Consider the following 14,905-nt stretch of genomic DNA (forward strand, 5'->3'; position numbering starts at 1 on the left):
TTTGAAATGTATAAATATGTATTGTAACATTGAAAAGAAAATAATGAAAAACAATATGGTAGTCCCGGTTTTGGGATCTTAGGGAAAATCTCTATGTATATGTGTTATTCTCTTGCATTGTTTATTTCCTATGTTTTAGAATTCGTATGTAGGTAATTTCTGTACGGGGTTAAAACCTACATTTGGTATCAAAGCTATTTTGGCTTCAAGGGGATGCCTTTGTTGCTGAGGGGTTTCGCTCAGGCCTGTGGTAAACCCTGTTCAGTGGAAGATCTGTAGGATCGATTCTGGTAGTGAAAGTAGATGGCGAGTAGTGGAAAGATAGAGGTCGAGAAATTTAATGGTCAGAGTTTTGAGTTGTGGAAACTCAAGATGGAGGATCTGTTGGTGGATAAAGATCAGTGGATCATAGTAGATCCAGGTACTAAACCAATGGGAGTGTCCGATGAAGAATGGAAGAAGTTGGATCGAAAGGCAAAGAGAACAATACGATTGTGTGTCTCAGATTCAATATTGCTGAATGTATCAGGGGAAGCTACGACTAAGGCTTTGTGGGACAAGTTAGGGACTTTGTACCAATCTAAGTCTTTGGTGAATAAACTATTCCTACGGAAAAATCTGTATAACCTAAGGATGAAAGATGGAGACTTGGTGACAGAGCATCTGAACGCATTTAATACTATGGTAAGTCAGTTATTATCTGTTGATACTAAAATTTCAAATGAAGATAAGTGCATTAGTTTGTTGTGTTCTCTACCAGATTCATGGGATAGTCTGGTTATTGCAATAGGTAGCAATGCAACTACCTTGTAGTTTTATGAAATAGTCTCATCCTTGCTGACGGAGGAGATGAGACGGAAAAATATGGAGAGCCAAAATGGTGATGCCTTGTCTCTACGAGGACGGTCCTAGAACAGAAAGAAAAATAAGTCATCGAGTGGGAGATCTAAATCTAGAGGGAGATATAAATCTCTAGGAAAACCTGTAAAGGTAGTTTGCTGGAAATGCAGAAAGGAAGGGCACTACAAAAGGGACTGTAAATATAAAGTTCCTGACAAAGGAAAGGGATCTAATGATGCTCCTTTTGTAGAGGTGAAAACCACTTCACATGAAGGTGGGGATGTGTACTTGGCTTCTTCAAGTACACATGTAGATCATGAGGCATGGTTGATTGACTTAGGTGCATCCTTTCACTTCACTCCCCATAGAGAGTGGTTTTGCGAGTATGAGAAATACGATGGTGGTGATGTCTTCTTAGGGGATGATAGGAAGGCTAGAATTGTTGGTCGTGGAAAAGTAAAGTTGAAGTTGCAAGGTGGAAGGGTTAAAACACTTCCAGGTGTTTTGCATATTCCTGCATTGGCTAGAAATCTGATTTTTGTAAGCAAAGCTAGATGATGCAGGTGTAAAAACTGTGTTCGAGAAGGATACCTACAAGATGGTTCGAGGAGAATTGGTATTGATGCGGGGAGTTTGGATTGGAACTGTGTACAAGCTACAAGGTAGCACTATTGTTGATGGGTGTAACAGTTCTGTGGTTCCTGAAAGTGGAGCAGAAAATCTAGTGGTCTCTGGAGAGAAGACCATGTTGTGGCATAAAAGGCTTGGACATATTGGAGAGAAGGGCCTTCAAATACTTCATGGTAAAGGTATGGTAGAAGGTATGAGTAAGAACTCTCTGGATTTTGATTTCTGTGAAAATTGTGTATATGGGATGCAGAATCAGGTAAGTTTCCCCTCTAGTGGTAAGAGGGTGAAATAGATAATAGAGCTTGTGCACAGTGATGTATTTGGACCTGTGAGGGTTCCATCACTGGGTAAGTCTGTGTACTATGTATAATTTATGGATGAATTCTCAAGGAATACATGGATATATTTCCTTAAGAAGAAATATGAAGTCTTTGACAGGTTTAAAGAATTTAAGGCTCTGGTGGAAAACCAGGCAGAGAAGAAGATAAAGGTGTTGAGGACAAATAACGGTGGAGAGTTTTGTAATAAGGAATTTGAAGAATTCTGTAAGAAGTGCGGTATAAAACGACAAAAGACTACTCCATATACACCTGAGAAATATGGAGTTGTAGAAAGAATGAACAAGAAGTTGATGGAAAGGGAAAGAAGCATGCTCAATGGTGTCAGGTTAGGACAAGAATTCTGGGAATAGGTGGTGGAGACAACATGTTACCCGGTCAACAGATCACCTTCATTAGAGTTGGAGGATAAGACTCCACAAGAGATATGGACTGGTAAGAAACCCTCTCTTTCACATCTGAGGATATTTGGATGTGATGCATATGTACATGTTCCAAAGGAGAAAAGAACCATGTTGGATAGTAAATCTGAAAAGTGCATCTTTATTGGGTATAAGGATCGTTTAAAGGGTTATAAACTTTGGAACCCAGTAAGAAGGAAGGTTTTGTGCAGCTGAGATGCGGTGTTCAGAGAGGTCAAAGATGTTATTAAACATTAAGTCCCATCAAAGGAACCTGAGAAGATAGAGTTTGAGCTAAAGGAGGAAGAATCAGACTCTACAGCAGAGAAGGAATCAGAAGATGAAGAGCCACAAACTCTGGGTGTGAGAAGATTAGTTCAAGAAAGAAGGCAACCATAAAGGTATAGTCCATCTGCTTTTTGTTCAAATTTTGCTTTATTTATTACTGATGATGATCCCAGAACTGTGAAGGAAACAGTAGATTCAAGGGATGCAAAACTATGGAAAGAGGCCATGGTTGATGAAATGGCATATTTGCACAAAAATGAGGCTTGGGATTTGGTGGAGTTTCCGGCTAGAAGGAAACCCATTGGCAGGAAATGGGTTTTCAAGAAGAAGATAAATGCAGAAGGAAAGGTGGAAAAATACAAAGCTCGATTGGTAGAAAAAGATTATTCCCAGGTGCCGAGAATTGATTTTGGTGATATTTTTTCTCCTGTTTCCAAGGTAGCTTCTATTAGATTACTTCTATCTCTTGCTGCTGCTTTTGATTTTGAGGTAGAACGGATGGATGTGAATACAACATTTCTTCACGGGGATCTAGAAGAGGAGATATACATGAAGCAACATGAAGATTTTGCGGTGAAGGGTAAGAAAGAACTGGTATGCAAGTTAAAGAAGTCTCTGTATGGGTTAAAACAGTCACCATGGATGTGGTATCATAAATTTGATACATTTTTACGAGGACTTGGCTTCACTAGAAGCAAAGCATATCACTGTGTGTATTTTAAATTAATTGGTGAGTGTGTTATTTATCTGGTCATGTATGTGGATGATATGTTACTGGTTGGAAATGACAAAGAAATTATCTAGGATTTGAAGACCCAATTGTCCTCCAAATTCGACATGAAAATCTTGGTGTTGCACACTATATTTTGGGCATGGAAATTAAAAGAGATCGAGCAAAGAGGAAGCTCTGGTTAAACCAGAGGAAGTATGTCGAGACAATATTGCAAATGTTTAATATGTAGGATAGTAAACCGATGAAGGTTCCTATTTCTGTAGGTGTGAAGTTATCTGCTGAACAGTGTCCCAAGACACAAGAAGAGGAAGAGGACATGTCTTGTGTTCCATATGCAAGTGCATTTGGTAGCCTAACGTATGCAATGGTTTGTACTAGACCAGACATTGCACATGGAGTGGGAGTATTGAGAAGGTTTATGTCAAAACCAGGAAAGGAGCATTGGACAACAATGAAGCAGGTTTTCAAGTATTTGCGTGGAACTAGTGATTATGGTTTATGCTACCAAGGAAGACAAGGATTGGACAGAGTGTTAGATATTCATGGCTTTGTTGATGCAGACTGGGTTGGAGATCTGGATCAGAGAAGATCTACAAGTGGGTATATGTTTAACCTATTTGGATGTGTAGTTAGTTGGATGAGTAAGAAACAATTTGTAGTGGCACTATCAAATATAGAGGTAGAATACATGGCAGCCACTCATGCAAGCAAGGAAGCAGTTTTGTTGTAGAGATTGTGTTCAAGTATGGGGTTAGTACAGGGAGCTATAAGGATACACTGTGACGGCCAAAGTGAAATTTTCTTGGCAAAGAACCCTGCTTATCATTCAAAGACAAAACACATTGATGTTCAATATCACTTTATGAGGGATATGATAGAAGACAAAAAGGTGTTGCTGGTAAAGGTGGACACTTTTAAGAATAATGTAGATGCATTGAAAAAATCTGTGAGCTCTAAGAAGTTCTCTTGGTGTAGAGAAACAATGGGTGTTGCAGGGCTGGATAAATGACTAAGCTCTCCTATGGCCCCTTGTGGAAAGAAAAAAACAAGTGGGAGAATGTTGGGTTGTGTTATATTCTTTCCATGACTAGCCCTATATTAGATTGGGCGGACCTACCTATGGTTTTGTGCATGGTTTTCGCACATGGTTTTGGACGCGATGGTTTTCGGGTTTTGGACATGATGGTTTTTGGTCCATGGTTTTGGATGCGCTGGTTTTCGATCCATGGTATTGGATGCTTCGGCATGTATAAATATGTATTGTAACATTGAAAGGAAAATAATGAAAAATAAATCTAGTGGTCCTGATTTTGGGATCCAGGGGAAAATATCTGTGTATATGTGTTTGATGTGTTATTATCTCGCATTGTTTATTTTCCGTGTTTTAGAATTCGTATGCAGGTAATTTTTGTACGGGGTTAAAACCTACAAGGCCATGATGCTCTTCTCCATATTCTGCTTCTTTCTGAAGGACATCACTTCAGATTCTAATCTTTTACACTCATATTCCTTCTCTTTGTACTACTTCCTCATGCCTTCCTCAACTCTTTATGATTCTACCAATTTAATTTTTAAGATGATGATCTCCTCCTTGAGTTTGGCCTCCTTATCATCACAAATATGCAATATTTTTTCTTGGTCCTTGCACGTGGTTGTTAATATAGAAATATTAACTCTAAGAACCTTAACATTATCCTCATTTTCACTAGTCAATGCAACATGATCAAAATATGAATCCTGAAAATTGTAACTCAACAGAATATCATTAGCACTTATACCTTTGGATTAATTTTGCTGCAAAACCTTTGGTTCTTGATCTCCTGATTTTTTCATATTATTTGTTGAACTGCTTGCACTAGGAAGATGAGACTCTTGTGGCCAAGCTTCCTTATTTTGAAGGACATTCCTTTTTTGAAATTGTTTCCTCTTATTCTTGGCCATTTTGATTTTTTTTTTTCAAAATTTTCGCCAACAAACCCCAAATCTACTCTCTTACGATAGAGTTGCAACCAAGAGCCCCACTCTGATACCAATTGTTGGAAACCTTTTAACACTACTTAGAGGGGGGAAATGGTGGGGTGAATCAGTAGTGTGATTTATATATTATTTTTAGCAAATTAAAGTTCACTTACTAAATCATGCATATAACCATCTACATATTATATCATCACATGAATATAACAATGTAAGTAGCTAAATCAAACAACCATGAGAGAAACAAAACCATAAAATACAGCCATAAAAACCATCACAAAAGAGACACAAGATATCTGGATGAAATCCCTTCACCAAGCAAAAAATCATCCATGCTGCTATTGCGCTGCTCTGAATATTCTATTAATGAAATTATAGTCTTTTTACATAGATTGGTGACTTCGATCAGCTAGGAGATTCGACCTCATATACAATCAGCTGAATCCCATCAACTTGGAGACTCTATTCTACTAATCAACTTAGACGAATATGTTCTCACATGGATCTACGGACTACCATTTCCTGAAAGGCACCATGATCAATCAATCCTCACCCAACTCCAATTGGACTATCCAACTATCATTGGATTGAGAAACCATTCCTTTCATTGAAACTTCATAATCACTACTCCACATCCATGAAGTCACTACTCCTCTACTATATGTAGAACTCATTTCATCTATTTTCATACTAGATCCCAAGACTTTATGCTCAACTTGATTTAGCTTTGCAATACAATCTATAACAATAAGACATTTGTTGGGTAGGGTCCCCGTAGGTCAAAATTTTGTAAAGAATCCATATTTTGGGGAGAGGAATTCGATTCACGTAGTGTTTTAGGAGTCCAAGGGGCTTTAGGGTGGGTCAAAGCCCCTTATTTTGTAAAATAATGGGATTAAATTGTATGTTTTGAGTCCTCCCATGGTTTGCGGACCATGGTATTGTAAGGAAACAAAATATATAAAGGGATGTCTTAGTAAGTCAAAGGTGATGGGCCTCTAAATTAGACATAAATAAAGGCCCATGTCTCTAAATTAAACATAAATTAAGGCCCATATAACCATATTCAGCACATTAAACCTCTCTTTTTGCATTAGATAATGTATTTTTAGCTTTAATATATTCATTAGGAAGGTTTATGGATAATTGCATATTTGTGCCTAATATTATTTATTTTTGTGGAATATTGTGAGAATATTGGGTAGATTATTAAGATTTGGAGGAGGAGATAACTTAGGGACTTGCTCCCTACTACAGGAGGATCAATATTAAATAATAAATCAACAAGATATTATGGAATTATGGCACAAATTGTGGAGCTCCAATGATTGAGAAAATCTAGGAATGTGTTCCCTGCCATTTAATGCAAATTCCTAGTATTGGGAACCAGATCCACTAATCAAGGGATTTTAGTGGGGAAAGCTTCCTCCTTTCAAAGGGAATGATTCCTAATCATTTTGTATAAGTACCAAGTCAAATTTTCCTCTAGGGGTGGATTTTTATTAGTCTTCTTGTGGAGAGAACTCACATTTTTGCAGCTCCACTGCCATTTCTTGCAGGGATGTAATTGTATTGATGGAAATAATGAAGACTGGTGACATGTTCAACTTCTAAATATTGGTCTCCTCAATAGGATTCTGATTTTCCTTGGTCTTGGCCATCCCAAGATCCTCAAATCCCTTTTGTATGATTTTCTTTTCTTCTTTTCACTTCTTTTTCACATGCATCTCTTGTTCTTGTTTCTTTCTATTTCAACATTTAGTATTAATGATTTCTTGTTGTAGGATTGGGTTAAATGGTTGATGTAAGTTACTTTGCAGGATCAAAAGCATCATTTCATCCTTATAAAAATTTGTAAGGTAATAATAATCTTTGAGATACTTCTATTAGTTTTCTTATTCCCAAATCTAGATTTCTGGAACTCCTTTGTGGCAAATAACAGGAAATTTTTGCTATTTTCTAGAGCATGATAACGAGCTTCAATCGAGTTGGTTCCACTTGTATTAAATTAAAAAAACATTCTAGTTAATAAAAAAAATTACCCCATTGCATTTTCACTTGGTTAGGTTAGGCATTTGATAGATTTACTAGCTCATTAGTTCTCGAATTTCTAGATTTTAGACTAGTAATTTTCTTCCATTTTTTAGAATGGGTTTACAGAGGTATTTTTGAGTGATTCCACTTGGAATGGAGTTTCGTGACATCCTAGTCAATAAAAAAAATGTCCCATCCAATTTGGATTTGATTTGGTTGGTAATTTGGTGAATTATAACTCCTTATAGAAAATCTGTTGTTTCTTGTAGTAGTACTATAGGAAACCCTGTAGAAGCCTTCCAACATGTATATACTTGCCCAGATTCACTCAAGAAGCTTGGTTATTGTCCCTTAGGGTTGAATCAAGACCGCTAGGCTATAAATCAATTATTAGGGAAGACTAAATACTGCTTAGGATTTTCCTCTTTACCCATGCAAAACATTTCAACGATTTGTGCTAATGGACAGATTTATGGATTGGATAATACAATGATGATTTTCTTGAATGCCACATCTAATGAGCTATGTTAATGGATCTAAAATATTTGAAATGTAATGGTTTCAATTTAGTTCATGATCTTTACTTTATGCAATTAGAATAGGTTTCTTTCCCTATCCTTTATTTCTTGCAATAGGTTAAGGTTTCCATTTCAAGCATTTCATTTTCTGCAATTAGTTTAGAATTTGACTTTAGTACATGCACTCCATTACATCATGAGATCAAGGGAAGAACACATTGTATGCTGCACATATAGTGTTAATACCTCTTAAGTTTGTATGAACCTCGGTTTGATAATTAAAGTTGGTAGCCTTGCGAGTTGCAACATTCTTGTTGCAAAACCAAGGTTCATCAAAAGGCATGTTATGTTACGCTTGGATGTTTTGAGTCTATAAATATCTTTTTGTATTTGAGTGAAGGGGAAGGCTCTTGCAACTATGTGTGTGAAGACCATGGTAAGTCTGCAGCTGTGTGCGTAGGATAAGAAAGATTGTAATTCAAAAGATTTGAAGATAATAAAGAAGATTGTGAAGGAAAATCTGTGTACTTACATGTTGTGCTTATTTTATGCAATTACTATTTACTTTCATGTTGCGCAAGTAAAAGATAGATCAAAATTGATGTATGAATGTTGTTATAGTTAATTACAGTTAAGATCCATTTATTTATGCATAATAGATAGAATTTAGATCTGTGAGTAGTCTTTTTGTATGAATAGATTAGATTCGGTATAATACTAAGTAAGATTGCATAACGTAGATATAGATCTAAGACTAAGTCAAGATCCACACTCCATATCCTTCTGGATGCAGAAACCTGGTTCCAACATCCCCCAATATCACCTTGGGTGAGATTGCGGTCTACGCAAGTAGATCGCTGCTGAAAGGGCTAGTGGTATAGGGTTTTGTTGGTTAGTGCAGCTAACTCTGAACTTGGGTCTTAGTCCCTCAAGCCAACAAATGGTTCCGTTGTCAGGACCAGGATCTGTCTGAGTGATATGTGATGTCGCATCTGACCAGAAAAGAGATTCAAGACTGGGTTGATCTAAAGTTGTGTTAATTTGCAGCACAAGAGAATAGAAATACACGCTTGTCAAAAGAAAGGTGGTTGCAGAGGTATATCTATACATAACATCATGATATCTTTTTTGCATCATTCCCTTAAGAGCTACACGAGTGGCTTTCAAAAATAGCTAGACAGAAGACCTGTTGGAAGCATGATGAGCCTACTGCATGGACCCCAGAGCTGATTAAGTGGCTCAAGGATATTGGAAATACGATCACAAGAGTTGTTTATTCCCAGATTGATAGTGTTCTCGGACGCTTTATTACTGAATTCGAAATTGACACATCGGTATCCTACAATGAAGCTAAGTGCCATTTTTTCAAGGGTCCGATAGGTAAGTATTTGAATTCCTTAAATCTCTGGATTAAGATGCTATTATGTGAAAAGGGCATACTACACATGCAAGTGGATTGATGTTTAAATGGAACAAGACGGGACCTACACAGAGCAGAAAGAGATTCAGAATATACTACGATAATTTCACTGAAGCTATTGACAATACGTTATTGGGTGAATCAGAAAGCGAAGAAGAAAGGCACAACCATAGTACACCTAGAGTGCATTGCGATCAGATAATCAAGGCACTTCTGGGATTCCCCATCCGACCACTCCATCTCCAACTTCACCACCACCTCATAGAACTACACCTCCACCTCCACTTCCCTCATTTAATATGGCTAACACAGTAAAGATGCTTATTTTTAAGGGTGAGGGATTAGAGGATCCTGAGAAATTTTGGTTTGTCACAGAAGCTGTATGGAAACAACAATAGATCAATGATGAAGATATGAAGAAAGATCAACTTGTCACAGTGTTGTAGGACAGAGCGCTATCATGGTATATTAAGTACAATACAACAAACCTAGTTGCTTCGCTAGATGAGATGAAGAAAGAACTGAATGCAAAGTTCAAGAAACCAAAGTCACAGTCATAATGCATTACAGAGATAAAAGAGATAGTCAACGAGACTTCTTGGGAATTAGATTAGAGACTAAAATGTTTGTTGGGACAAGTCAACTTTAAGATATCTAATGAGCAGCACAAAGAGTGTTATATAACTACGCTATTACCATATCTCATATTATCGCTATCACAATAAAATATGGCATCACAAGCTAAGGCATTAGAAATTGTAATGAAGCTAGAAGCATCACCGGTAGAGGATACTCACATAGGAGTTCAACATATACATACCCAGTTAGCGATCTTACATATGGAGCTATAAGATTTGAAGAAGGGATAAGAAATTCGGCCTGATACGCACTCAGACGTTTGGCTCATAAAGTGTAAAGTGGAAGGTCACTATTAGGATGAGTCATCTATCCTAATTATTTGGCCATTGGAGGTCCTAATCCTCTAAAGACAAAACCTAATGCTGGACCAAGTACTGGGTCGATTGTCTGGTGTAGTATTTGTCGAGTTGTAGGCCAGCACCTGCCTAACCACTGTTACCTACTACAGAAGTATGTGCAGGCGCCAAAGCAATTATTTTGTAACTTCTATGAGTTAGTAGGACATGAAGAAATAAATTGTTGTAGCTATGATTTAATGATAGATTAAATTGCAACATACCGAATGTAAGCTCAAGGTCATGCGCAGGAATATCATGGTTCACCTGTAGCCCGCGGACGATTTTAGGGCTAAGGACATGGTCGATGAGGGGGTGCTAGATGAGGTGAGGGTCAAATTATATGTTATAAATATGGTGAAGTTGGGCATTTTGCATGGGATTTTCAGAATCCTACCACCCCTTCCTGTAAGTATTGTATATAGTTCAACCATGTAATAGAGGATTGTCTCATTTTGATGGCTAAAATGCAGGAAAAGAAGAATCATTAGCCTGCGCAGAACTTGCAAATAATGAGGGTTGAACCATGTGGAGATGATCCAAGTGTTAACATAGTGTCACAAAGTGGCACAACTACAGGAGAAGATAAAAAAAGGGAAAGAAGCCTATGGCAGATACATGGGTTAGGAAGGCTGGAGAAAAGAGTACCTAGTTCAATATGTAGAGGGAGAAAGAAACCTTCATGGAAGTGAAGAAGAGTTTCATGGACCCAAGATCTTTGACATCAAAGACGCAGATGCAACTAGTACCATAAAAGAATAATCCTAAAGTGGTTACTATGAGGGAGAACCCTAATCCGACCATTCTAAAGTGCTTTTGGTAAACCTGTATGAAGTTGCTAAGGGATCAAAAAGTAGTGGAAGGATTGCAAGAACTAATCGACAACTATGCTAGTAAAGAGAAGCCACAACCTAAACAACACGCAGTAAACAAAGTCAACACAAATAAGAAAAGAACTGGCTGAGAAATGTGATTAACTGCGCAGATTGGCAAATTCAAAATGGATCAAGTAATTTTGGACTTGTGCTTGGATGCGGCTGTATTACCGAAGTAGAATTGGGAGCGGATGGGGTGACCAAAGCTACAATGGTCAATGATTCAGCTGCGCATGGCCAATCATCAGAAAATTATTATGATGGGTCGATTGAAGGGAATTGTTGTGGACATGGAAGGAGCAAGCATGATGGCATATTTTGAAGTCATTGAGATTGTGGACGACAACAATTTGTATCTTACTTGGAATCAATTGAGCTTTTGATATGGATTCCATAATCAATATGATAATGAGAAGTATGGTATTCAAGAATAATGGTACCAGGGTCATTGTTCCTTTGGACCCCTCTGAAGGAGAGCGATATACATAACCTGTCCACGACGAATATGGTGATGAAGATATTGACCATATATATAAGTTAATTGCATGGGATGAGGATTGGATCAACTCCACAATAGATGGGAAGATAAGATGGGAAAAGGATGGGTCGTGTGTCTTCGACTCAGATGAAGAATTGGAGAACTGGCATAACCAGTTGCATGAAGTTTCTACTCTGCAATGTAATAAACTTACAAAATATCTTCACTGCATCTCAACAGAGGTACGTCATTTACCTTACTATGCTAGGCTAGGTGATGTCAACTTATTTCTTGATGAGTTTGAAAGGGATGTACCGGAAGAACAACGATTCCAAGCCTTGGCTATAGCTTTGAGGGCTACACCTGTGCGATGGTGGGGCACACATAAGAACATTATAGGAGATTGGAAGGAGTATTGCTGATTGATGAGGCTTAGGTTTGGTCATGCAAACACAAGACTCGTAGAGAAGTAAAATAGGAAGGATGATCCCCAGGAACACTTGTCTCATTGTACTATGGCATGGGGTGAAGAATCTCGAACATAATGGGTACATATATTTGTCCACACTTTAGATGTGATACCGATGAATTGGTATCTCAAAACAGAGCTACGCCATGGCACTGCCGACTAGTACAATTTGAAGGAAAGCTTCATATTGACCTTTATTTTTAAAGATGGTTTTTAGTGTATCGATGATGCTCTTTAGAAAATCAGAGAAACAATTTTCCAGACACCAAATGAGACAATGACTTGGGTACAACCCAATTTGAATGCGCAGTTGTAGCATGCAATTGAATGCTATAATATGATCATAGAGGAGGGTGAGGAATATCCATGCAACATTAACATCCATGAATCAGAAGGACAACACAAGGTTATAGGATCATAAGTTGAGATACCTGACATAACACAACCTGTTAAGACGAAGCAAGTCAATATAGGCTCAAAGGCGGAGCCCAAATTTGCACACATCATAGATTACTGGGATGAGGATACAATATATAAGGTCGCCGAATTACTGCATGAGTACTAGGAGTTGTTTTTGATGAATTTCACTAAGTTAAAAGGTATTATAGGAGATCTGGGCATAATGAAGATCACTTTGAAGCCAGATGTGAAACCTCTAAAACAACGATCATATAGGCTAAACCCAAAATACAAAGAGAAGGTGAAGGAGGAGCTCGAGAAGATGGTCATAGCTGGAATAATTGAAACTATGGAAGAATCCGAATGGGTGAGCCCGATGGTAGTGCAGGAGAAAGGGACTAAGGGAGAATCAAGGATTTTTGTCGATTTAAGAAAGTTGAACAATGCATGTGTGCATGACGCGTTCCCAACACCATTTACCGATGAAGTTTTGGATAATGTAGGAGGATAACAGGGCTACTCCTTTACAAATGATTTTTCAGGTAACCATCAGATTAAGATCGCAATGGAAGATAGGAGTAAGACCACTTTTTCTACTGAATGGGGACCGTTTCAGTATCCAGTCATGTTGTTTGGATTGAAGAATGCCCTGATGATATTCTCTAAAGTTGTTGTCGCAAATTTTAAAGAATTCATTCACAAATTTCTAGAGGTTTACTTTGATGATTGGATAATGTTTGGCCTATTAAAGAAGCATGTTTCGAGCATGTGCTTGATGTGGGATGCCTGCAGGAAATATCAAATCTCACTAAACATAAAAAAGTGTATTTTTTGTGTACCCTATAGAATACTATTGGGACATGTTGTTTTCAATCAGGGGTTGATGGTGGACCCTGTAAAAATTGTTGTTGTTATCAATCTAGATCTACCGAAGAATTTAAAGCAACTACGCGTGATTCTAGGGAATAATGATTATTATTGAAAGTTCAAAAAGGCCTACGCGTAGATCACTGTGCCGATGGAAAAATTACTGAAGAAATATGTCACCTTTTGTTGGGACGATGAATGTCAGAAGAGCCTTGACATGTTAAAGGATAAAATGGTCACTGTGGTGATTCTAGTGTTTCCAGATTGGAAGAAGGAGTTCCACGTTCATGTAGATGTGTCGTGCATAGCTTTGGGGGCTATTTAAGCGCAACTAGGAGAAGGGGATCTTAATCACCCCATCGCATTTGTGAGTCAAAAGTTATCTAAGGCAAAAATAAATTATTCCACAATGGAATGGGAGGGCTTAGCTATGGTGTATGTGCTGAAAAAATTCAGGCATTACTTACTAGGCAGACACTTCAAGATGTTCACGAACCATTTTACATTGAAGTACTTGATGAACAAGCCTGTATTGGGGGGGAGAAGATTTGCAGGTGGCTATTTCTATTCCAAGAGTACAATTTTGAGGTAATAGTTAAGCCAGGATGATTGAACGATGGGCCAGATCATTTATCCATAATTGAGACCGACAAGGAACCAATGAATATTGAAGAAGGATTGCCCGATGCACAACTCTTTGCAATAAGGGTTGTTGATGATCATTCCACTGATATCATTTACTATTTGTCTACCAGAGTAACCCTTGAAGAATATATGACTCAACATAAGAGAGAACTCGTATGTAGAGCTACGAATTTTTCTCTGATTACTGAACATTTGTATAAAATGGGCCCCAATGAGATATTACATAAATATGTCCCTGAGCATGAAATACACTGCATTTTGGCAAAAGCACATGGTGGTGTCGTGGGAGGAAACTATGTAGGAAAAACAATTGTGCAAAAGATTTTAAGAGCATGATTGTGGTGGCCCACGATGCAAAAGGATTCCAAAGAATATTTTAGTGCTTGCGATGTCTGCCAAATGACAGAAAGACTGTTGAGAAGGGATGAGTTACCGTTGAATCCACAAGTCACCTCGAAGGCCTTTGCTAAGTGGGCAATTTACTTTATTGGGCTGATCAATCTGCTGGGAAAGAATACTGGTTCGCAATACATTATTATTGCGACAGATTATCTAACCAGGTGGGATGAAGCACAACTGGTAAAGGATTGCAACATAGACACTGTTGTGCACTTCATCTTTGAATATATCTTATCAATATTTGGGTGTCCAAAGATCTTAATGAGCGATCGAGGATCACATTTCCTACACAACACTATTGAAGCATTAATGGAGGAGTTTCAGGTACATCATCAGAAGAGCACACCTTATCATCCTCAGCCGAATGACATGGTTGATGCTTTCAACAAAAGTTTGGAGAATGATCTAACTAAAGTATGCAATGTCAACAAAAATGATTGGGATGTGTGTATACCAGTAGTTTTGTGGGCATAGAGGACTACCTACAAGAAGTTGTCGGGATAGACTTCATTTAGATTGGTTTATGGACAAGAAGCCATAATGCCTATGGAATACATAGTACCGAGTCTTAGAATTTCCATAGCCATGGACACGGTGGACAATGAAATTATGGAGGAGATATT

Source organism: Pinus tabuliformis, chromosome 8 (genome assembly GCF_031772625.1).
Source record: "Pinus tabuliformis cultivar Carrire ecotype Pingquan chromosome 8, CPIR1, whole genome shotgun sequence".
Taxonomy (NCBI): domain Eukaryota; kingdom Viridiplantae; phylum Streptophyta; class Pinopsida; order Pinales; family Pinaceae; genus Pinus; species Pinus tabuliformis.